Source organism: Salminus brasiliensis, chromosome 12 (assembly GCF_030463535.1).
Source record: "Salminus brasiliensis chromosome 12, fSalBra1.hap2, whole genome shotgun sequence".
In the NCBI taxonomy this organism is placed as follows: domain Eukaryota; kingdom Metazoa; phylum Chordata; class Actinopteri; order Characiformes; family Bryconidae; genus Salminus; species Salminus brasiliensis.
Genome location: NC_132889.1, coordinates 14,884,468 through 14,910,622, shown reverse-complemented (window position 1 = coordinate 14,910,622; position 26,155 = coordinate 14,884,468).

Genomic DNA, 26,155 nt, shown 5'->3' with positions numbered 1-26,155 from the left:
CACACAGTTAGACAGACACGGTTTAAAATGGACAACCACCCAGTCAACCAGTCGCAGATGAATGGATAGACAGCAAGTCAGAGTTGAAGCCAGAATCTAAACCAAATGAATTGCAGATATAAACAGCCAGTGTTGTAGATGGACAGACAGCCAGTCGCAGATCGACAAACACTGCCAAACCTAGTCAGAAACACACAGTCAGAAAGACAGCCAGCCATAGAGTTGCACATGCATGGACAATGAGACATTCACACAGTGGCAGACGGATTGTCAGACACAGTTAAACATGGATTGATAGCCAGGGTTGCTGCCAGAGCCTTAGCAGAACGAGTTTCAGAGTTTTAGATGGAGACAGACAGTGATGCAGAACGTTAAGCAGTCAGTGAGCCAGCCAGAGTCGCACACGGACAGCCAGTCCAGCCACAGAATTACACACTGAAAGAAAGAAAGCCAGCCAGCCACAAAGTTGCAGTCACACAGTGTTTAAAGACACTGTTTAAAATCAGCCACCCACTCAACCAGTTGCAGATGGAGAGAAACAGTCAGATGTTTTCAGAGTCTAAACAAAACAAACTGCAGATTTATAAACAACCAGAGTGTTGTAGATGAACAGACAGCCAGAGTTGCAGAGCGACATACACACTACAGTCAGAAACAGTCACACAGTCAGAAAGACAGCCAGCCATAGAGTTGCACATGGTTAGACAGCCAGCCATAGAGTTGCACATGCATGGACATGCACATAGTGGCAGACTGATTATCATACAATTTCACATGGATATACAGCCAGCCATCAGAGTTCAAACAGAACTAATTGTAGATTTATAGACAAACAAAGAGTGTTAATGGACAGACACACAGCCAAATATAGTGGCAGACGCACAGTGAGAAAGACAGCCCCACATAGCCAGATGAAGCCTTTCTTTGCAGAAGGGGATCGGATGTCAAACCTGCAGCCAGCAGTGGACTGTGAAGAGTCGGCTGAACGGCTTGCTCCCTCGTCAGTAGTAGACATGGGACTAGAGATGACGGTCCTGGCAGCTGTCTTCTTCCACATGATGTTCACTATATTCCATGAGTAAACAAAGGGGTTAGTAAGTTATTAACGCAAAATAATGTAAAGTAACACAGCAGATAACAAAAGGATTAAACCTGGCTAAGAAACAAGCCAATGCTAATATTAAAGAAAAAGAAATAACTAGGAGTAACAAGCAACATGATAGCTAGCAAACAGCAGGTGGGCAAGTGAAGACCACCTGCATATCACCTGAGATAGATAGACAAGAAAAACACACTAAACTCAGTTAACATGGCTGTGCCTAATATCACCCCCTGTACTTATTTCACCACTTTCACCGGTGGTATTTCCTCATATTTCCAAGACTAGGAGAAGCTGCATTTGAAGGAACAAATATCATACAAGAGAACAAGCATTACAGTATTACATCTGTACATATTAATAACCAGCTTTCAGGGTCTACTCAGGAAACGTTAGTAAACAAAACGTTAGCGGAGTTAATCCAAGCACGTTTTCACTCGAATTTGGGGAGCTTATATTACAAAAATATTAGAACAATTGTGTACTGCTCACTAGCACTTGAACAGGGCTTTAATTGTCTGTGGTCACTCCCTTATTTACATGTAGACCCATTAACCCATTCCCAATCACACTGTAACGACCACTGCTTTGTAGCTCATCCACAGCTAAAAGAGAAAGAGTGAGAAGAGAACCACGCAGTAAGAGTTATTTGGTTTACTACACCACAAACCCCCCAAACCCAATCAAAAACCTAACATTCAAACAAACATCCACCAGTTCTTTTAAATGGCACATACCTGAAGTCCACTGGAAGAGTTCAAAACAGTCCGGAGTCAGACAGCAAACAAACAAACAAACAAACGAGAACCCCTCTGAAAAAGAATAGGACAAAACGTATTATGAATCTCACACTCACTCACACACACACACACACACACACACACACACACACACACACACACACACGTTAAATGACTTACCTGCCAACTATCCAATTCACTAAGCATGAATGACGGACCCAAGGCGGTCTTTTTCCAAAAGGTGTCCAGATGTGTGCGGCAGTGCTCCTTCAGGGCCTCGATGAGTCAGGTGGAGAATAGTGGAGAACGATGATGCTGAAGGCGTCGCGGTGCCGAAGCACCAATGGAAGCCTAGAGATGTCAAGGACACGGGCATCTAGAAAACAGGAGACCGTGGCATTACTCTTTGGGCCCAAAATTTAAGTGTTTTACAGTAGAAACTCCAACAATTAGAACACAACGGAGACGACGACTCTCTCTGGTATTTTGAAGACCATGTTGGAGGCGTCCCGGACTGCCTCTGGCCTCGTCCTCCATCTGTGGAGTTTGTCTCTACAACAGCAACTAGATCTGCCGTTCAAGCAGGACAAGCTCCATGCAGAGCGTCTGGAGATCTTGTTCCTCCGCGGTCGCCATGTTCCTCGAGAGTGTAAACACAGACAGAAATGCAAACGTTAGTTAGTGAGAAACGGTCTACATGTAAAGGAGAATATATGGCACTGTCTGCAACCATTCAGGAAAGCTTGCACCTCACACACCTCACAAATGCCATGAACAGTGATCACCAATATGCACCTGTAAATAAATACTGGAAGACAGCCAAGAAGCAATTGCACACCCACATTAGACACCACTCCATTCGATCAGCGATACATGAGTGTAAAATAACTGAACACTGACCCACAGCAGATATGGTTATGAGAAAGGGAATCTTTGTAGGGTACGACAAGAACCATACCTATCATACCTAGTCTACTATCCAGACACAGAGAAAGTCCTTAAACACAGACTGGTGAAATTTCTTACAGTGTGTTACAGAACACCAAACCCAGACTGACCAGTCAATGGCAGCTGATCATTTCCATAGGGAGAGATATGTACTCCCCCATGCCAACAGCTAACCATTTTAACCCACCCAAAAAGAAGTTCAAGAGTTTCAACCTTATGCTCAGTGATGGCGCTTAAACAGACGGAGACAGACATAGCACACACCATCCAAAGAGAGATAGGAAAGCACCTCAGTATTTAGGTGACTGTGTCAGATACTGACTAATACTGACTACTGTTACAAGGTTTTGAGTTGATGCAGAAGACAGCACAGTATGACCTTCAGCTCCACAAGATGGATGTTACAACATGGCTTGCGAAATTTCTTACAGAATGTGTTACTGAAAACCAAACCCAGACTGACCAGGTAACGACAGCTGATTATTTCCATGGGGAGAGATCTGTACCCCCTTGCCAGCAGCTAATTGTGGTGATCAGATTCCTGAAGAGGTTCAACAGTCTCAAACTGATGCTAAAGACACACTACACACTATTCAAAGAGAGACAGGAAAGCACCTCAGTATTTAGCTGACTGAGATATTGAAAACCAGATACTGACCAATACTGACTAAGGTTACAGGGTCTGTAATGTACCACAGAGCTTCAAAGAGGTGTTCAACAAAATCACAGTATTGGGTTGATGCAGATCACCTTGAGCTCCACCAGGCGGATGTTACAACAGCCTACTTGCATGCACAGATCGATGGAGATGGAGAGGGATTTAAAGGGAGGACAAGTACAGGTGAAAAGGTTGTCTGTAAACTGAATAAGTCACTGTATGCGCTCAAACCATCTAGAAGAATCTGAAACATGATTATCTAGATGAAAATGGCTTTACACAGAACCCAGCTGACCACTGGGTCTACAACAAACACCCTGAAAACAGGAGGATATTACTGATAATCTGGATTGAGGATCTCATCATTGCTGCCAGAGACAATGACTTACTCATGGAGGTGAAAAAGAGGCCAACAACATTCAAGATGAAGAATCTAGGAACACTGAACCATTTTCTAGGTCCTGATTTTGATCAAAGTCAAGGAGCAGTAAAGAGGAGTCAAAAGAAGTTCACATCAAAAGTACTAGAACAATTTGTTATGTCTGCCAAGGTCAACCCCATGAGAACAAAAGTCACAGTGTAACAAGTAGTGATTCTGTTGATCCTACAAGATCTCTAAATACTGAGGTGCTTCCCTGTCTGTCTTTGGATGGCGTTCACTATGTCTGTCTCTCTCTGTTTAAACGCCATCCAAAGACAGACAGGGAAGCACCTCAGTATTTAGCTGACTGTGTCAGATATTGAAGACCAGGCACTGACCAATACTGACTACTGTTACAGGGTCTGTAATGTACCACAGAGCTTTAAAGAGGCAAGGTGTTCAACAAAATCAATTTTGAGCTGAGTGACCTACAGTTCCACCAGATGGACATTACAGCAGACACTTGCAACGATTGATTGCGAGATGTATATGGAGAGTCCTCAAACACAGACTGCTGAAATTTCATACAGAGAGTGTTACTGAACACCAAAACCAGACTGACCAGGTAATGGCAGCTAATTATTTCCATGGGGAGAGATGTGCATCCTCCATGCCAACAGCTAACCGTGGTGATTAGATTCCTGAAGAGCTTCAAGAGTCTCAAACCGATGCTAAAGACATGGTACACACTACTCAAACAGAGACAGGAAAGCAGCTCAGTATTTAGCTGATTGTGTGACAGATATTGAAGACCAGACACTGACCAATACTGATTACTGTTACAGTCTGTAATGTACCACAGAGCTTCAGAGAGGCAAGGAGTTCAATAAAATCACAGTTTTGGGTTGATGCAGATGACAGCACAGTATGACCTTCAGCTTCACAAGATGGACGATACAACAACCACTTGCACCGACTGTGAGATATATATGGAGCAACCAGAGGAATTTGAAGGAAAAGCAAACAGAACAGAAAAGGTTTTCTGTAAACTGAACAGGTCGTTGTATGCTCTCTCGACAGTGACTTCTTTAGGGTCATATGTATTTAATGCAGGAGCTGCTTGTACTCTAAAAGCCACAACATTTTAAAGACGAGAGTACTTCAATCAGTATACAACACTTACAAACATGACCAATAGAAGTGAGATGCAAAATGAGAAAGGGAATTTTTGTAAGGTAGGACCAGAACAGTCCATCATACCTAGTCTACTACGCAGACACATGCTTGTGAAATTTCTTACAGCGTGTTACTGAACACCAAACCCAGACTGACCAGGTAATGACAGCTGATTATTTCCATGGAGAGAGGTGTGTACACGCTCACAAACAGCTAACAGTGTTGATGAGATTCCAGAGGAGGTTAAAGAGTCTCAAACTGATGCTAAAGACATGGTACACACTACTCAGAGACAGGAAAGCAGCTCAGTACTTAGCTGACTGTGCCAGACACTGACGCAGATGACCTTGAGGTCCACCAGGTGATTATCCAGATGAAAATGGCTTTACACAGACCTGACCGTTGTGTCTACAACAAACACACTGAAAACAGGAGGAATATACTGATAATCTGGATTGAGGATCTCATCATTGCTGCCAGAGACAATTACTTACTCATGGAGGTGAAAAAGAGGTCAACAACATTCAAGATGAAGAATCTAGGAACACAGAACCATTTTCTAGGTCCTGATTTTGATGAAAGTCAAGGAGCAGTAAAGAGGAGTCAAAAGAAGTTCATATCAAAAGTACTAGAACAATTTGTTATGTCTGCCAAGGTCAACCCCATGAGAACAAAAGTCACAGTGTAACAAGTAGTGATTCTGTTGATCCTACAAGATCTCACAAAGCAGCAGGTAGACTGACTTATGTGAAGAGACAAAGGGGGGGGGGGGTTAGGTCATTAGAACATCTGAAGTACAAACACCTCAGTGAGAGTTACACAACTCCTGTTTTTGGATCATTCCAATAGACAAAGTATGAAAGAACCGTAAAAGAACTGGTGGATGTTTGTATGTTTTATGTTTTCAGAGGGTTTGTGGTGCAGTAAACAAAATAACACTTAGTGGATGATTCTCTCTGCATTCCTTTTTTTTTTGTTTCAAGATGACTTACAAAGCTGTAACCATTACAACGTGTACAAGACCTGATCCAAGTTTAAATACAACACTGGACTGCAGTCAAGCATGTAAGAAGGTACTTAAAGGTTTCAACTGATCATGGACTGTGTTACCAGAAGAGTGGAGAGAAACTGAAGCTTGAGGAACACAGTGATGCAGATTCAGCATCAAATACAGAAGACAGACGAACCCTGTATGTTAAAGATAGAACACGTCCACATTAGACAGCACTTCATTCGATCAGCGCTCCATGAGTGTAAAATAACTGAACACTGACCCACAGCAGATATGCTTGCAGATGTTATGACAACACCTGCAACTAAGCTCAAGCTGGAGAAAGTTAAGAGCTTTGTGTTTGGGATGTAAACGGGTAAGTGTTGTGCTGTGGAATGCCATGTACAGTGAGAGAGCAAGTGAGACTCCAATCAACCGATGGGATACACACCAACCATTTTACACAGCAATTTACCTACAGAACTCTTCACAACAGGAGCTTAAATAGCTGTTTGAAACCTCCTCCATACGACATGCTGACAGAGAGAAAGCCTAACCTAGACTCAAAGTGTTAAAGGAATCTTTGTAGGAACGACAAGAACAGTCCATCATACCTAGTCTACTATCCAGACACAGAGAAAGTCCATAAACACAGACTGGTGAAATTTCTTACAGTGTGTGTTACAGAACACCAAACCCAGACTGACCAGTCAATAGCAGATGACCACCATGAAGAGAGGCGTGTACCCCCATGCTAACAGCTAACCGTGTTGATCAGACTCCAATAGAGGTTCAAGAGTCTCGAACTGATGTTCAAGATGACTTTTAAACAGAAGGAGAGACAGACATAGCACAAACCATCCAAAGAGAGACAGGAAAGTCAGCTAAATACTGATGGTTATAAATATTAATGTTATAAAATGGAGGAAATCCTCTTAAACTAACCTGACTGGTGGGACTGGGAAGGGCCAGTCAGTCCTCGCGTAGCAGCTTCTCGATGTTCCCGGAGAGAACGACGGACCCCAGGCCGCTCGGGTGAACCTCTCTGCGGAAGAGGACCTGCCGCTCCCCAAAGATCTCCTGTCCGGCAGCCAGCAGTGGAGCACGAAGAGCCGGTAAACGCTCTCTTACTCGTCGGTAGGTGAGCAGGGGGCCGAAGACGATGATCCAGGAGTCTGTCTTTTTCCAAACGGAGCCGAAGCCGCCACGCTGCCGCCGAGAGGAGCCGCCACGCTGCCGCCGAGAGGGAGCCGCCACGCTGCCGCCGAGAGGGAGCCGCCACGCTGCCGCCGAGAGGAGCCGCCACGCTGCCGCCGAGAGGAGCCGCCACGCTGCCGCCGAGAGGAGCCGCCACGCTGCCGCCGAGAGGGAGCCAACTACCGACGTCCAGGACACGGACACCTGGAAAACAGGAGACCGTGGCGTTGCTCTTTGGCTCCGATACTCTGAAGTGTTTTACAGTCTCCAACAATGAGAGCACCGCCCTGAGGAGCTGTACTCGGTGCCGGAGCAGGTGAAGGAGAAGGTGAAGAGCTGTGGTGGTGGAGGAGCCGTCGACTTTTCCGACTACGCCGACGCCCCCAGACCCTCTCCGGTGCGGGAGTGGATGTGACGAACCTCGGGGTCTTCCGCTCCGGTAGCGCTGGAACTGAGACCGCCGCGTTGGAGACGTCGCGGGCTGCCTCTGGCCTCGTCTTCCGTCGGTGGAACTCGGACTGCCGGTCCAGCTGGACGAGCTCCAAGCTGAGCGTCTGGAGAGCTCGTTCCTCCGCGGTCTCCATGTTCCTCTCTGAGTCGACTCACGTCTCGAACAGCGGTTCAGAGTCTCGCTCAAAATACCGGAGATCACGTGATCCGAACCGAAGCTTCGTTACGTCACTGAAACGCGATCACGTGTCAAGGCGCGTCAGACCCGAGCGCAACGAGCTGAATATAAACTGAAATATGAACTTAAATAAAATATAAATGTATAAAATGAGTGAATTTGGTTGACTTTCATTTTAAGAGAAAACTAAACATGAACATAGTTTTTATTTGAACATCAGGTTTTGTTTCCAAACCGACAAAAGAGATAAAAGTCCTTGACAAACCTCCGTATTCGAGGGTTTTTAACTGGAGGCGACGTGAAATGACCTCTAATAAAACATTAAAAGGAACAATAAGGACTAAATGACAGCAATCGTTTAAAATGTCTACCGCAGTCCAATTTCCAAACACTGGAGAGAGGGGTCTGCCCGCCCCCTCAACCCCAGACCCGCAGCTCGAGCGGGTTGCCAGGTTGAGGACACTGAACCTGCAGGAACGAGCGCGAGACGAGATCAATAACTTTTACAATCACAAGCGACGACGAGTCATATTCTGTAAGATGATCAGTAAATATACTCGCTTGATCTGTTTTTATTGTCTGTTCATTATAAACCAGCTCATGAGGATTTTATACAACTCTGTCAACTGTTAGCGAGCTGGATGCAGCGCTGCCGGCTTTATCCAGAGCCAAGCTCGTTCTCCTGAACACAAAAGCCCACTGCTCCTAAAATCCACTCTGGAGCTGGAATTACTCATTTACACATCCTGACAACATACTGCTCAGTTTAACAGATCATATACACACTTTTCTCCGAGTAGTAGCTGCTGTAGACCTCAGTTATGAAGGACCCTCACTGGAGCTTCACCACACAAACCTTCTGGACGCAGGAACATCATCAGGGCTTCCAGCTCTTCAGCTTTCATTGATCACCAGCTCCCTCCATTTCATGTAGTTACTGTTACACATTACTTTATTTCACATTGTCTTTACCCTGATTTACCTTTATAACATTGCTGTTTGTTGTTCAAATAAAGTCAAACTATTAATGAACAAAGCTGCTGTAACAACAAAGTATGACTTATGAGTTGATGAAAAAGACCAGATGAAAATGAACCATTTTATTAAACAGTTGTGTGAATTTCCTATTTACAGAGTAATAAGGGTTTATAAGGGTAAGTAAGTAACAAAATGGTAATCAGATTGTTTAAAATGGTTATGATCTACATGATTTACAGTATTGATAAGTGAACATTTCATATTATATCATTAATAAAACCAGAAATGCTGAGATCAGTATACAAACTCCAATCAGTGCAACAACCTTATTATAAAAATAATGCAAAACAAGGTATAGCAACAGATATGAATAAATATAGTACAGAAAAATATATCAAATGGACTTTAAAGGGACTTGAGAGATGTGCAGCTCTTCCTCCAGTGGGAACTGCTGCTCATTAGTCTGTCTGGAACGCTGCACTGTGGAGAAGAACTGAAGTTATTACACTAAAAATGGAGTTATTGTTTTGTGGGCTAGTTCTTCAGCACAGTGTGATGTAGAAAAGAAAGGATAGTTTATAGCTGTGGAGCATACGGTCAAGCCTGGGTTTGCTTGAGTTCCTCTATGGTTGGTGCCGGGACAGGTAGAAGCAGGCCAAACCTTCTGGGGTCATCAGGGTGAAGCGACCTTAGTCTGGGTCTTCCCCTGCAGTCATGAAGCAGCAGCTGTAAGAATCAAATTATAACAAACTGTTTACAAAGACGAGGAGCATATTCCTCATCTGGACTGTCATCACCTTTTCCTTTTCTTCCTGATCATCTGTTCCCCAATCAAAACTGTGAAATGTGAGATGAGTAAATACTAGGAATCACACTACAAGTACATTTACTTCTACATTACTACTCAAACAATAATCACAACTTCCTGAGCTCACTGATCTCATCTTCATTCATGTTCAGGTTTTGGTTGTCTTGGACTCTCCTATTCTGAAGACAATATGATAAAGAATTACACACTGTCAGCATAGGTGTGGACTGCAGCTACTATTTTCTCTGTGTCATGTTTAGTAATAAACTATAGTTACCTCTTCTCCAAAGCTTCAGAGACATCCATGGTGCTCTCCAGAGCTTCAGTCCCTTCTTCTAGAAGTGGTAGATCTTCTCTATAGAGATCAAATTGTTCTGTTTGTGAAAATGTAGACCACCAATAATACTGTACTTCTGTACTGATATTAGGATCTATAATTCACAATGTGGTCTGAAATCATATTAGTTCAGATCCTGAATACTGACCGGTCTGAAAGTGCTCCACTTGATGGACACCCAATACTGGACAGAGGCATCAAATGCTGCTTCTTCTACTGCCTCTTACTAGGGGTGGAGGTGCTTGAACATTCAAAGCTAAAAAGAAAATCCCATAATCAACTTATTTACACAGAAAAGTGAAGATCATTTCACCACAATATCAAACCTGAGTGATCTCTACTAAAAAGGGCTTTATGGACTCTATTAGATACGACGGATAAACAGCTAACGTCTGATAGACACTGTGCACACGATTAAAACATTATTTTCAACCATTCTGAACAAACGAGCACAATTTAAACGATGGAATAAACAATAAGATGTAGATGAGATTATATAATACACTTCAATCAAGAACTAACATTAAAAACACAGTAAAACATTAGAAACACCAAGTTATCTGACTGCACTGATGAAATGCAGAAAGTCCAGGTAGGATGAAATTATGGGCGAACCGCCAATCACAGAAATGTTCCTCAACCTAAAAAGCCTCGGCATTCGTCTAAAAAGCTCCATGAGCAGAGACGGAGTAAAAGCAGAGGAAATATTGGCGATGCGTTTGCATTAATATTGAGCTGGCAGCTCTAGTCTGGAGCACTTTAGCTACCTAGCTCTCTCAAACACGCGCTGCCTTCATAACCCAGCTGCACTCGGACCACTGGCTAGAAATGAAGCCCTCCAATGTTTAAAGCACTGAAAAAGCCCATCTCTACTAGTGGCTGTAAGAAATGATCTAGATGAGGTTAGCTAAACTTAGCTGAAGCTCAGTGCTCACCTGTTCAGGAGAAAATCAGCCAGTTCGGTCCGTTTTGAGTCCTTCTGGGCTCTAAGCTGTCTCCATCTATCAAACGCATCTCCAGTATTTCCTCTGCTTTTACTCCGTCTCTGGTCATGGAGCTTTTTAGACGAATGCCGAGGCTTTTTAGGTTGTGGAACATCTAATGATCCAGGTCCAGGTCGCTTCCTCGCCTCCATGGCTGCAGCACGCTGTGTTTCCTTGCTGTTGTTTTTCCAGATCTGGCAACCCGGGGTGTGGCAGTAGGACTGGGGGGTGGGGGAGTGTAAAACAGTATAGCCATCAAATGTGATGTGATGAACCAACTTCATATGAATAATTGTGTCTTTTATAGTCTATTATAAATATTTATGACTGTTCTAGGTTTTTTACTTTTCACTACTGCCTTCATCTCTACACTTTATTGCAGCATCATAATGAAGCTTTTGTGTATTTTCTGCTTTTGTCTTACAGTGTATGATGAGGTTGATGTCATCCATCCTGTGATGGTGAACATTTGTCACCGCTTCAGCTGAAACAGTGCTGGGAGTTTTCCTCTAAAGGACTCCTAGGTGATCTTCAAGAGATGCTCAGCAAAAGTGTAAGCACCCCACTTTCATCTCCACCAGCAGACCTACAGAAGACTCTTAAATTTAGTGATGCTCTCAGAGGTGTACAGGTTCAAGGAGAGGTGCTTCAGTGTGTGTCTAATATTACACTAAATTATGTAAGCACTCCCTTGATGATGTTGGTGTAACGGGCCGTCTGCATACTGAAGTGATTCCATTGTTTTGGAAAGTCACGTACTTAGTAAACATGGACACTGTGTGGTAAAATGTAGCTTCTGGTTTCTGGTGGGTGTTTTTCTTTTTAATAAGGCTGATATTCTCTTTTATAAGTGGAACCTACATTATGTACATTTTGCCGTGCCAGGATGAAATATGATTTTTTTAGCTGGTATAATAAAACCTTTTTACTATGTTTCATTGTTTTATTTGATGTTAATGTCATATTGTAATGGTATGGAGTGCAGTTTCTTTTAATTTCATCTTCATAAACATTGTTCATGTTTTTCTGTTTCTGTTGCTCTTTCAATTAATGCTAAAGTTCAATATGTTTACTATTTACTTTCTGTAAATAAACAGTATAGAAAGACATTTAGTCACAGGGGTGGTACATCTCAAAGCACATGCTGGTGCCTTTTGGAGAGGAGACACAGTTGTACCATAGTTTAAAGGTGCATTTAGCCCTTTAGGGAAGTTAATAGTACCTTAACTGATACAAAAAAGTACTTGTGCTGAAAGATTCTCTGTAGTATCTCAATAGGGTACAATAATGTGTACTATATAAGTGAGAAGCCCTCAACTGACTACACAATAGAAACACCTATATCTGTATGCTGTTCATCGACTTTTCCTCCACCTTCAAAACAGTCATCCCCACCAGACCTGAAAATCAACACCTGCATTTGTAATTTAATTTGCAATTTGTAGTTTAAAATGGACAGCCACCCACAGATAGTCAGACAGTCAGTCAGAGTTGAAGTGTGAAGGATAGTTAGTAAGTGTAGGTTAACTCTCAATAGCAAGTTTAAAAAAAAATAATAATATAAAAAAAAAAAGATAATAATTATATATATATATATTTACATGCTAACAAAACAAAGAGTAATTTTACTGCAGACATTTAAAGCAAGTTTATAGCACAAAGGAAAAAAACAAAAACAAGAATACAATCTTATTGCAAAAGTTTTGGCACCTGTTCTTGATTTTTAAAGGGTAAATACAGTGAACACGTTCTCTACAGACAAAAAAAAAATTATTTAGACAATATTTATTTATTTACTGAATTAAACAGATGAAAGATTATTGGAGCACACATCATGTGTAATGGTTGTTTTAAGTATGTTAAATTCAGTAAATAAACAGTATTTGAATTAAATTGTGTCTCTTAGTTATAATAATCTGTAGAGAATGTTCTTATTTAATCTTACATAAGCAACTAAACATAGAATTTGACCATGGGGACACAAACCTTGGGCAGATAGATTAAGGATATGGATAAGTTGGAAATCTGTCATTTATAAATGACACTTTTACTTTGATTTTTCTTAATAAAATGAACTACATACTAGTTGAACACTGTGTGTCTAATCTGCTCAACATTGACAAACAGTTCCATTAAAATAAAATCTTTATTAATATGTAATCTTCTTCTCAGCTACAGATGTCCTGACATCTTTGTTCCAAACTGTAAAGTGATGAATTTAATCATAAAACATCAAATGTGCCTCCTTAAAACCACCCCTCACTCTCAAATACACCATGAGTGAGTGATGAGCATGACTGAGTGAGTGAGTGATACCTGTGAGTGTGTGAATCTGTACATTTCAGAGAGAGATGATTTATACACTGTTTTCCCATCATTGCTCATCAAACCCCCATCAGTGTGTTTCTAATCTACCTGTGTCCTAAACATCAGCAACTGTGAATGTATATGGAGGGGGGTAGTCTCTCATTCTTTACTCTGGGGATCTTTATTATAGTAACAGTGTCTAAAACTACCTCCACCATGTTTGAAGGCTATACTTTAGCCTGGCTAAAGTATGAAAACGGGTGTTGAAATAAAACTATATCTGCGTCCAAATAAATGTGATCAATGACAAACGTCTGCAGTGTGAAACACTGTACTTTCATCTTACACCACAAAGTAGTAAAGCAAATATCAGCACCATCCGTGTGTACTCTTCAGCATATTGGAGGGGACGTTTGCATATTTTGAGGGAGGATGGAAATAGCTAGAAAGAAGAGTACTGGAGAATTTACTCTTAAAGAGTTTAATGTACTTTGTCGTCGTTAAAGTAAATAAACCATCATTATGGGTTTATTGGGTTGAGTGATTAGTGAAAATATAAATATTAATAAGAAAATATAAATATTATCGACCCTATCAGCTACCATCTGTCTCCTCATTCAAAAAGCAGTCCGGGCTGAAACACTGCTTATAACATCAACGTGAATGGGTGGATGTTAAAAACGAAGAGGGGAAGGGCAGAGCTAAACTAATGTAGGCTCAATGGGCGGAGCTAAATGTGCTAATGACATGAGCAATACACTAAAAATGGGCCGGTTTGAAGCCTGTGGTCTGTATATTGCTGCTGTCCAATGAAGACCATGTATCTCTATTTTTGTCCGTACACCTGCTCTGTACACCGCGTGAGTAAATCTGGATGAATAGACCAATAGAAACGCTCTAAATTACTTGGTAAAAATTATTTTACATTGACTTCTATTCAAAGGTAAGAACATTTTTGCTTCTCCTGTAAAGTCACTTGGTCAATTAATAAAGTCAATATGGAGATACATGTTTTTCATTGGACAGCAACAATATGGATCATATGATCTGGGAAATGAATGTTATGTTTTATTTGTCACTTAGTCTGAATAGTAGAATATACGGAACTTTAAAACAGGCTGTTTTTGAGCTTATAGCCATATTCAGACTGTATGAAATGAACGGCATGTTTCTAACTATGCTATATATCTAACTATGCTATATAAACATGACTGGAACCGTTTAAAGATTGTATTTTTACTTAGTGGGTAATTATAGCATAGTATAAAAGTATTCTACTAAACTGTAAACAGTAGCTGTCTTCTGAACACAGCGTTTCCCCAATGTAACTTAGAGTGAATACAGATAATTCATTTATGTATTTTCAATACTTCTGTTCTCCAACATCCCACACCTGTACCTGGAAGCGGTTTGAGTGGGTTGAGCGAAGTTAAGAGAAGAACGTGGAGGAGACAACAGGTGGAGAGGACAGTCACTCAAGTTTATTCATTAAACACTTTTAACAACAGACAATTTTATAATTCAACAGCTTTACAGAGATCCGGGTCCGAGCCTCTTCTGAGCAAGCCAGCGGCGACAGTGGCAAGGAAAAACTCCCTCAGGTCAAGAGGAAGAAACCTTGAGAGGAACCAAGACTCAAAAGAGGAACCCATCCTCCTCTGGTTGACACCGGATAGCACAAATATATAATGTGTTTAGTAAAAGTTTATGTCAGTCTTATCAGGGGGATGAGTGGAGCTGCTGAGGGGGTTCTCTGGCTCTACTGGAGGGTGAATGGAACAAGCAGAAAACTCAATGATGGTGGAGTCGGTCTGGAGAGCAGCAGCAGAAGCAGCAGCTGGAAGACCCAGTCAGCCCTGATCTCACACCAGCATCAACCCAGACAGGAGGGCAGTACAGCTCGGCAGAAAGAGAAATACAGAGACAGCTGAGGGACATGCTGGTAAGACCAAAAGGTGGAAAGAGAATTTAAAGGACAGGCAGGCAGAAGGACAGACAGCAGAAAAAACAGACCGTGGGAAAAAGACAGTTCAAAAGACATGTCCATAGTGGGATGTGTGGGATGGAAAAACAGGCATGTTGAAAGACAGACAGATAGAAAGGCAGGTAGGCAGAAAATATACAGTCTGGTGAATGAGTGCTGGATTAATCTTGTTGTATCTTTAATCTTCATTATTTTCTGCATTGTTCAGATGCTAGAGGACAGCTGGAAAGATAGACAGTTGAAAAGATAGAAGATGAAAAAAGAAAAAAGGCAGATATAAAAAAGGCAGATATAAAGACAGACAGACACTAAGAAAGGCAATTTGAAACACAGGCTGGCAGACAGCACACTAAAAGAGAGACAGGTAGTAAAAAACAGTGGGAAAGAAAGACTGATGGAAAGTCAGGTAGGCAGAAAGACAGATAGATGGAAAGGCAGACAGTGAAAAAGGCAAAACACTGAAAAGACAGACAGCTGAAAGGCAGAGAGCTAGAAAGACAATCAGCTGGAAAAATAGAGAGTTTTAAAGACAGACACCAAGGAAGACAAACAGTGCGAAAGACAGACAGTTGGAAAGACAGACTGTTGCAAAGATATACAGTTGAAAAAATAGACAGCTGGAGAGACAGACAGCTGAAGAGACAGCGGGAAAGAGAGAGATGAAAAGCAAGGCAAAAGTTAACAGGCAAGATCAGAGACAGCTGGAAAAGACAAGCAGCTGGAAAGACAGACAGTTTGAAAGACAGACAGTAGGATGAAAGAACAGGCAAGGTAAAAGTCAGGTAGACAGAAAGACAGACAGAGACAGGAGTTCTATAAATAGTACTGGATTATCAGGGTTTACTGTATTATGTTTTCTGCTCCGTTCAGACGTTAGAGACACAGCAGCAGGAAAGACAGGCCGATGGATAGATAGGCAGACAGATAGAAGGTCAGGCAGGCAGAAAGACACACAAATAGAAAGACAGACAGTGGGATAGCCAGACAGTTTGGAATATAAAAAGCTGGAAAATCTGACAGTTGGAAAATCAGATGTGTGGAAAGTCAGGCAGTAAAAAAGACAGATGGACAGACGGGTATAGATGAAAAGAAAGACATCTGAAAGACATGCTGGCACAGACAGACAAGGGGAAAGACAGGTTAGGAAAGACATACAGTGGAGTAGTGAAACAGGCAAGATAGATACAAAGTCAGGCAGGCAGGCAGAAATACAGACAGATGGATGGACAGACAGGCAGGCAGGAAAGACAGATAGACAGGCAAGCAAAAATAGAGATGGAAAACCAGACTGCCAGGCAAACAGACAGGTGGAAAGACAGACATGAAGAAAGATAGACAGGTGGAAAAACATGCAGTTGAAAAGACAGGCAAAAAGACAGACAGACAGACAGTCAGACAGTAGGAATGACAGGCAGGTAGACAGTTGAAAAAACAAATTGAAAGACATGCAGTTGGAAAGAGAGATATAAAAACAGGCAGAAAGACAGATGAACAGACAGGCAGACAGGTTTAACTACAGATATTTGGAAAGAAAGACAGACAGATGGAAACACAATACAGGCAGACAGAGAGAGAGAAGACAAAAGGGGAAAAGACAAGCAGGCAGAAAGCATGACAGAAGACAAGGGCAGCTGGAAAGAGAGAGTTTGGACAGATGGACAGACAGACAGGCAGAAACACAGGTAGAAAGAAAGAGAGATAGTTGGAAAGAGAGTTTAAAGGACAGGTAGGCAGAAAGACAGACAGCTGGAAAGACAGCAGAAAAAACACAGACAGTTGGGAAGACACATCGTGGGAAAGACAGCTCAAAAAACAGAGTAGGATGGAAAAACAGGCAAGATGAAAGACAGACAGATAGAAAGGCAGGTAGGCAGAAAATATACAATCCTAAACAAGTTCTCTGCATTGTACAGACACTAGAGAAACAGCAGTAGGAAAGACAGACAGATGGAGAGATAGAGAGATGGACAAAGTCAGGCAGGCAGACAGAGACAAATGGAAAGAAAGACAGTAGGATAGCCAGACAGTTGGAAAGATATACAGCTGTAAGAACTGAAAGCAGAAAGACTAAAAGGCAGAGAGCTAGAAAGATAATCAGCAAGAAAAACAGTCCATTTTAAAGACAGACACTTAGGAAGACAAACAGTGGGAACGACAGGGATGGATAAAAAGAAAGGCCACTTGAAAGACAGGCTGGCAGACAGACAGCTGGAATGACATACAGCTTAAAAGACAGACAGTTGAAAAAATAGACAGGTGGAGAGACAGACAGTTGAAGAGACACCGGAAAACAGAGCGTTGAAAAGCAAGGCAAAAAATGACAGGCAAGATGAAAGACAGCTGGAAAAATAGACAGCTGGGAAAGACAAGCAGCTGTGAAAGCAGACAGTTTCAAAGACTGTGGAAAAAAGATGAAAAGACAGACAGCTGGAAAGACACTACATTGAAAGACAAACAGCTGGAAAGACACTACAGTGAAATACAGACAGACAGGCAATTTGAAAGATCAGCTAGCAGACAGACAGCTGGGGGAAAAAAAAGTCAGCTGGGATGGAAAGACACGCAAGATGAAAGTCAGGCAGGAAGGAAGACAGAGAGTTGGAAAGGCAGATATTTGGAAAAATATACAGCTGGAAAGACAGACAGTGGAAAAGACAGTGTACTGGATTGTTTATTGCACCATTAATATCCTAAGCATGTTCTTTGCTTAGTTCAGACACTAGAGACACAGCAGCTGGAAAGACAGACAGATGGAAAGACAGAGAGATGGATATATAGGCAGACAAATAGAAGGTCACGTAGGCAGAAAGACAGACAAAAAAATAGAAAGATAGACAGCTGGAAAGGCAGACAGTGAACAAGAGACAGTTGGAAAGAAAGACAGATGGAAAGACATATAGTCAGAAAGATAGAGAGATGGAAATGAATAGGCAGGCAGTTTGAATAAATGATGGAAAGACATGGAAAGTCAGGCAAAAAGACTGACAGATAGACAGACAGGTAGTTAAATGAAAGGCAGGTAGACAGTTGAAAAAACAAATGGAAAGACATGCAGTTGGAAAGAGAGATATGAACAGTCTGGCAGAAAGACAGATGGAGAAACAGGAAAGGAAGAAGACAGACAGATGGACACACAATACAGGCAGACAGAGAGAGAGAAGACAAAAAGGGTGAAGACAAGCAGGCAGAAAGCATGACAGAAGACAAGGACAGCTGGAAAGAGAGAGTTTAAAAGACAGACAGATAGACAGACAGACAGGCAGAAACACAGACAGGCAGGCAGAAAGAAAGAGGGATGGCACAACAGATGACAAGAGACAGTTGGAAAGAGAGTTTAAAGGACAGGCAGGCAGAAAGACACACAGCTGGAAAGAAAGACACACAGCTGGAAAGAAAGACAGACAGTTGGGAAGACAGAGCGCAAAAGACAGAGTGAGATGGAAAAACAGGCAAGATGAAAGACAGACAGATAGAAAGGCAGGTAGGCAGACAATACACAGTCAGAAGTTTTCTAATGAGTGCTGGATTAATCTTGTTTATTGCATCTTTAATCTTCATTAATTTCATTAAAGACAGACAGGTGGAAATATAGAGAGCTGGAAAAACTGACAGTAGGAAAATCAGATGTATGAAAAGTCAGGCAGTCAGAAAAACAGACAGACAGACGGGTATAGATGAAAAGAACAAACATTTGAAAGACATGCTGGCACAGACAGACAGAGGGAAATGACAGACCGTGGAGTGATAAAACAGACAAGATAGATACAAAGAGTATACAAAGATAGAGACAGGAGTATAACGAGTAGAGCTGGACTATCATAGTTTATTACACCAATAATAACCTAAAGACTCTTTGCTTTGTTCAGACACTAGAGGGCAGCTGGAATGACAGGCAGTTGGAAAGACAGACAGCTGAAAAGACAGACATTTGGAAAGATAACTGGAAACAGTGGGAAAGAGACAGTTGGAGAGACTAGCAGATTGAAAGACAGTGGGAACGAGAGATAAAAAGACAGGCAAGATGAAAGACAGACAGACAGACAGAAAGAATGGCAATTTGAAATACAGGCCAGCAGAATGACAGATCGTTGTAAAGACAGACAGGTGGAAAATAGACATAGACAGATGGATAGGCAGGCAGTTGAAAAATCAGATGGAAAGACAGACAGATGGATGGACAGACAGGCAGGCAAGAAAGAAAGACAGGTGGAAATACATATAGTCAGAAAGATAATACAAGCAGTCAAAGACAGGCAGTTAAAATGACAGGTAGGCAGAAAGACAGTAAGATGGATAGGCAGACAGTCAAAATAACAAATGGAAAGGCAGGCAGAAAGGCAGGCAGAAAGACAGACAGACAGACAGGCAAGCAAAAACACAGAGATGGAAAGACAGACCACCAGGCAGACAGACAATTGGAAAGACAGACAGCTGGAAAGAGAGACTTGAAGAAAGACAGACAGGTGGAAAAACATGCAGTTGGAAAGACAGACAGATAAATACAAAGAAAGAGAAGTGGAATGACAATTGATTTGACAGGCAGGCACAAAGAAAGACAGACAGAAAATAAATAGGCAGGCAGTTTGAACAAATGATGGAAAGACATGGAAGGTCAGGCAAAAAGACTGACAAATAGAAAGACAGGAAGTTGGAATGACAGGCAGGCAGACAGTTGAAAAAACAAATGGAACGACAGATATGAAAAGTCAGGCAGAAAGACAGACAGGCAGGCAGACAGGTTTAACTATTATTTTATTTGGATATTTAGAAAGAAAGACAATACAGGCAGACAGAGAGAGAGAGAAGACAAAATGGGAAAAGACAAGCAGGCAGAAAGCATGACAAGACAAGGACAGCTGGAACGAGAGTTTAAAAGACAGGCAGATGGACAGACAGGCAGGCAGAAACACAGACAGACAGGTAGAAAGAAAGAGAGATGGCACAACAGATAACAAGAGACAGTTGGGAAGTGTGTTTAAAGGACAGGCAGGCAGAAAGACAGAAAGCTGGAAAGAAAGGCAGGCAGTGGGGAAGAGGCAGCTGGAAAGACATACCGTGGGAAAGACAGACAGATCAAAAGACAGAGTGGGATGGAAAACCAGGCAAGTTGAAAGACAGACAGATAGAAAGGCAGAAAATATACAGTCAGACGTTTTCTAAAGAGTGCTGGATTCATCTTTTTTATTACATCTTTAATCTTTATTCATTTCTGCATTGTTCAGATGCTAGAGGACAGCTGCAAAGACAAAAAGATGGAAAGAGAGAGACAGAAGGAAAAAAGGATGATGCGAAAGACAGAGGGAAGAAAGTCAGAGAGTGGGAAAGACAGATTGTAGAAAAAACAGACTGTTAGAAAAATATACAGCTAGAAAGAGGGAGAGTGAAAAAGAGACACCTGGAAAGACAGACAGTGCGATAGCCAGACAGTTGGAAAGATAGACAGTTGTTAACAGACAGTGAGAAAGAAAGACTGAGGGAAAGTCATGCAGGCAGAAGGACAGATAGATGGAAATATGGACAGCTGGAAAGAAAGACAGTGGGAGAGCCAGACAGATTAAAAAAATAGACAGTAAGAAAACAGTTAGAAAAACAGACAGCTTGAAAGACAGACACCTGTGAAGATTGGGAAAGGCAGACATTTGGAAAGACAGGCAGTTGGATGGAAAGACAGTTAAGATGAAAGTCAGGCAGGCAGGCAGGCAGAAGGGATAGCCAGACAGAAGAAAGAAAGGCCATTTAAAAGACAGGTTGGATGAAAGACAGACATTTGCAGAGACAGACAGCTTAAAATACAGACAGTGGGAAATAGAGACATGAAAAGAAGGGGATGATAAAAGACGGACAGACAGATGGAAACAGACAGTGGTAAAGGGAAGCAGACAGGCAGGCAGGAAGACATTTAGATGGCAAAACAGGCAGTGGAAAAGGCAAACAGTTCAAAAGGCAGACAACTGGAAAGACAGACAGCTGGAAAGATAGACAGACGAAGAGATAGGTATACAGATAGATGTTCAGGCAGGCAGAAAGACAAACAAATGGAGAGACAGACAGTGGGGGAAAACAGTTGGAAAAAGAGAAAGCTGAAAGGCAGACAATGGGAAAGACAGACAGCTAAAAGGCAGAGAGCTAGTTCAGATGCTAGAGACACAGCAGTGATTGAAGATAGAGAGATGGAAAGACAGACAGGAAGGAAGATAGACCTGGATACATGGGAAAAAAAACAGGCATGCACAATGACAGGGAGTCAGAAAAACAGACAGATGGACAGACAGGCCAGCAAAAAGACAAACGGGTGGAAAGACAGGTAGAAAGGCAGCCAAATGGATTGATACACAAGCAGAAAGACAGACAGCAGGCAGGTAGAAAAACAGTCCAATGAAAAGACTGGAATGACAGGCAGTTGGAATAACAGACAGTTTGAAAGAAAGATATGCAAAATGATAGACATATGGAAAGAACAGAAATATAGAAAGACAGGAATAACAACAGACTGAGATAAAAGATGGAAAGAAACATGCAGAAAGACAGAAAGATGAAAAGACGTAATGTAAAGACGATGTAAACACAGAGACGGAAAGACAGAAAGACGCTAGAGACACAGCAGCAGGAAAGACAGACAGATGGATAGATAGGCAGACAGTTAATATATGTGTATGTATATATATATATATAGGGAATATAGAAAGCTGGAAAAACTGAGTTGGAAAATCTGATGTATGGAAAGTCAGGCAGTCAGAAAGACAGACAAATAGACAGACGGGTATAGATGTAAAGAACGACATTTGAAAGACAGGCTGGTCAGTTAAAATGACAGGTAGGCAGAAAGACAGTAAGATGGATAGGCAGACAGTTGAAAGAACAAATGGAAAGAACAGTTGGATAGGCAGGCAGAAAGACAGATATACAGACAGGCAAGCAAAAAAGACAGATAGATGGAATGACAGATCGCCAGGCAGACAGATAGCTGGAAAGACAGACATGAAGAAGGACAGACATGAAGAAAGATAGACAGATGGAAAAACATGCAGTTGGAAAGACAGACAGTGGGAAAGACAGACAGTGGGAAAGGCAGGGATAGATGAAAAGAAAGGCCACTTGAAAGACAGGCTGGCAGACAGACCGTTGAAATGACAGATAGTATATTGAAAGACAGACTGTTGAAAAAATAGACAGCTGGAGAGACAGACTGTTGAAGAGACAGCGGGATAGAGAGAGTTGGAAAGCAAGGCAAAAGATGACAGGCAAGATAAAAGACAGCTGGAAAGACAGTGGAAAGAAAAAACAGGCAACATAAAAGTCAGGTAGGCAGAAAGACAGACACACAAGAGTTATATAGAGTACTGGATTATCACTGTTTATTACACCAATAATATCCTAAACGTGTTTTCTGCTTCAATCAGACGCTAGAGGGCAGCTGGAACAACAAGCAGTTGGAAAGACAGACAGCTGGAAAGACAGGCAGGATGGAAAGAGACATTTGGAAAGATAGCTGGAAACAGTGGGAAAGAGACAGTTGGAGAGATTAGCAGTTTGAAAGACAGTGGGAAAGAAAGACGAAAAGACAGACATTAAGAAAAGAAAGACACCAAACTGAAAGACAGACAGGCAATTTGAAAGATCAGCTGGCAGACAGACAGCTGGGGAAAAAGACAGCTAGGATGGAAAGGCATGCAAGATGAAAGTCAGGCAGGAAGGAAGACAGAGTTGGAAAGGCAGATATTTGGAAAAATATACAGCTGGAAAGACGGACAGTGAAAAAGAGACACCTGGAAAGACAGACAGTGGAAAAAAAGTGTTTATTGCACCATTAATATCCTAAGCGTGTTCCCTGCTTAGTTAAGACACCAGAGACATAGCAGCTGGAAAGACAGAGAGATGGATATATAGGTAGACAGACAGAAGGTCACATAGGCAGAAAGACAGACACAAAAATGGAAAGATAGACAGCTGGAAAGACGGACAGTGAAAAACAGGAAAGAAAGGCAGATGGATGGACAGACAGGCAGACAGGAAAGAAAGACAGGTGGAAAGACATTTAGTCAGAAAGATAATACAAGCAGTCAGAAAGACAGACAGTTAAAATGACAGGTAGGCAGAAAGACAGTAAGATAGATAGGCAGACAGATGAAAGAACAAATGGAATGACATGCAGTTGGAAAGGCAGCAGAAAGACAGACAGACAGGTAAGCAAAAAGACACAGAGATGAAAAGACAGACCGTCTGGCAGACAGACAGGTGGAAAGACAGACATGAAGAAAGATAGACAGATGGAAAAACATGCAAGATGAAAGACAGACAGACAGACATAAAGAAAAAAGTGGAAAGACAATTAATTTGACAGGCAGAAAGAAAGAAAGGCAGACAGATGTAAAGAGGCAGAAAGAAAGGCAGACAGATGTAAAGAGAGGCAGAAGGAAAGATAAACAGAAAATTTAACATGCAGAATGAAACATGGAAAGAAACATGCAGAAAGACAGACGGTTAGAAAGGCAGGAAGTAAGACAGAAAGATGGGTAGACAGACATTTAATAAAACAGATGGAACGACATGCAGTTGGAATGACGGATGAAAAGGCAGAGAGAAAGACAGACAGAAGGACTGACCCACCAGATGGACAGACAGGCAAGCAGAAAGACAGAAAGATGGACAGTTTAATAAAACAGATGAAAAGACATAGTTGAAGAGAAATACATTAAACATTAAAATGCATGTAGAATGAGAGGCAGTCAGAAAGACAGACAGACAGATGGACAGACAGGTGGAAAGAAAGGCCAGACAGACAGACAGGAGGATGAATAGACAGGCAGTTGAAAAAAATGATGGAAATACAGGAAAAAAGACAGAAACAGGTGGAAGGACAAGCAGACGAATAACAGCCAGGAAAAAGACAGATGAAAAGACAGACATGCAAAATGACAGTGAGTCAGAAATACAGACAGATGGAAAGGTAGACAGGCAGGTAGAAAGAAATGGACTGATGGACAATTAGACTGATAGGCAAAATCGATGGAAACACACAAGCAGAAAGACAGACAGTTAGAAAGGAGATGAGACAGAATGATGTAAACACAGAGAGACAGAAAGGTGGATCAAAATAATCAGATGGAACAACATGCAGTTAGAAAGACAGATGAAAAGGCAGGGAGAAAAATAGTCAGATGGACAGACAGGCAAGCAGAAAGACAGACAGTTGGAATGACAGGTAGGCAGGATGGCAGAACAAGGCAAAAGTAGAAAGTTGGAAAGACATGCATAAAGTCAGGCCGGGAGAGAAGCACATATAAAGACAGACAGACAGAAATACAGGCAGAAATACAGAGAGGCGAAAAGATGGATGGAAAGACAGACAGACAGAAAGATGACTAGGCACACAGTTGGAAAGTCAGACTCAGAAAGACTGGAAGGAAAAGACAGAAAGACAGACAGACAAAGAGGCAGACAGACAGATAGAAAGACAGAAGGACAGACAGACAGACAGTTCTCTATGGAGGACTGGATTATCATCATTTAGTGCAGCATTAATCTCCTAAACGTGTCTCTGCTCGGGTCAGACGCTAGAGGGCGCTGCAGTGCGAGTCAGAGGAAACGGGTTGAGGGGAGATTTAGTGGAGTCTCGTTTTGTAGGATTGATGATTTTAACAGAGAAAACGGCTCGATTCCTCAAAACAGACCAACATCAGACATTTCAACACTGCTGTGAGATTCTAAACTCCTTTAAACTCCACTAATAAACTTAGAGTGGACTTTTAACACCGTCTTATTTCCACTGAAGCACAGACACACAGTGAGCTGATCAGCTGACCAGCCAGTCAGCACTCAGTGATTTTTCATGAGCTACATTTACAGAAATGAAGATAATTCTCGAGTAAAAGAATAAAAATATGAATATTTAATAAACACTTTTATCCGTTTAGCTCCATTCAGCTCTATTCAGTAAGGACTCGCTCTCTGGCGCCCTCTAGCGTTTCTACTCATGTTTCTTTGGTAGAATAGGAGCAATAGGCTCCTCACAGATCTGCTCAGGAGAGTTTTCGCACCTGTACTCCCTCTGCTTCCCTCCGCCACTCCTGGAAAATGGACACACCTGGCCACAGCTTGGGTCACACACCTAGGAAGGGGTCAGCTGAACCAGAAATGGCTCCGTATGAAGAGAAAGCAGCTTGTCGGTGGAGCGGTCGGTTAACGTGTGAACGGTTTCCACCGGATCAGAATCCCGAACCGAACACCGAGCTCCATTTCAGCGCGCGCTCACAATCAGCCTGGAGCGTCATCAACGCGTCAATGATCGGACTCGAAAGCACGCGGGGGAGGAGGGGGGGAGGGGGCGTGGTCAGTATGATCAATGAATAAATTAATTTCACCCGTTTCTCCAATTTCTGGTTGTTTATATGTGTGTTTATGTACGTAATTTACTCTGAAAACTGCTCAGCTTGGAGATATTATTATATATAAATTTATTATATATATTATTTATAATTTATTATATATATATTTATTTATATTTATATATATATTTGACTAGGGAGTGAGCAACTGGATCAGAGAGCACTTGGGAGCTGTCCAGCCCATGACAGTCCCTCATAATAACAGAACTATGAAGCCATGGAACAGACAGGGGTCCAATAACAAGCAAGGAGGGTAAATCCTCTAACTACACTTTGACAGGTCAATAAACTCAATATTAATGTACTAATCCACTGCAGACTAGCTGCAAGACTCAAATCTAGGTCAGGCTTGAATCTGAGAGTTGTCCTTCATATTGTGTCATTCATGCTGTATGGACCAATAGAAATGCTCCAGAATGATTTGGACTTCTATTGAAAGCTAAGGATTTTTCCTTCTGTCAAAACAGCAAGACAAATTATTCTTTGTTAAATTTCTCCTTTAGAAATCAGACTGATCCCAATGATCACACCCACAAGGATGATGCCAGGCCAATGAGAACGTTAGGGGTAATTGT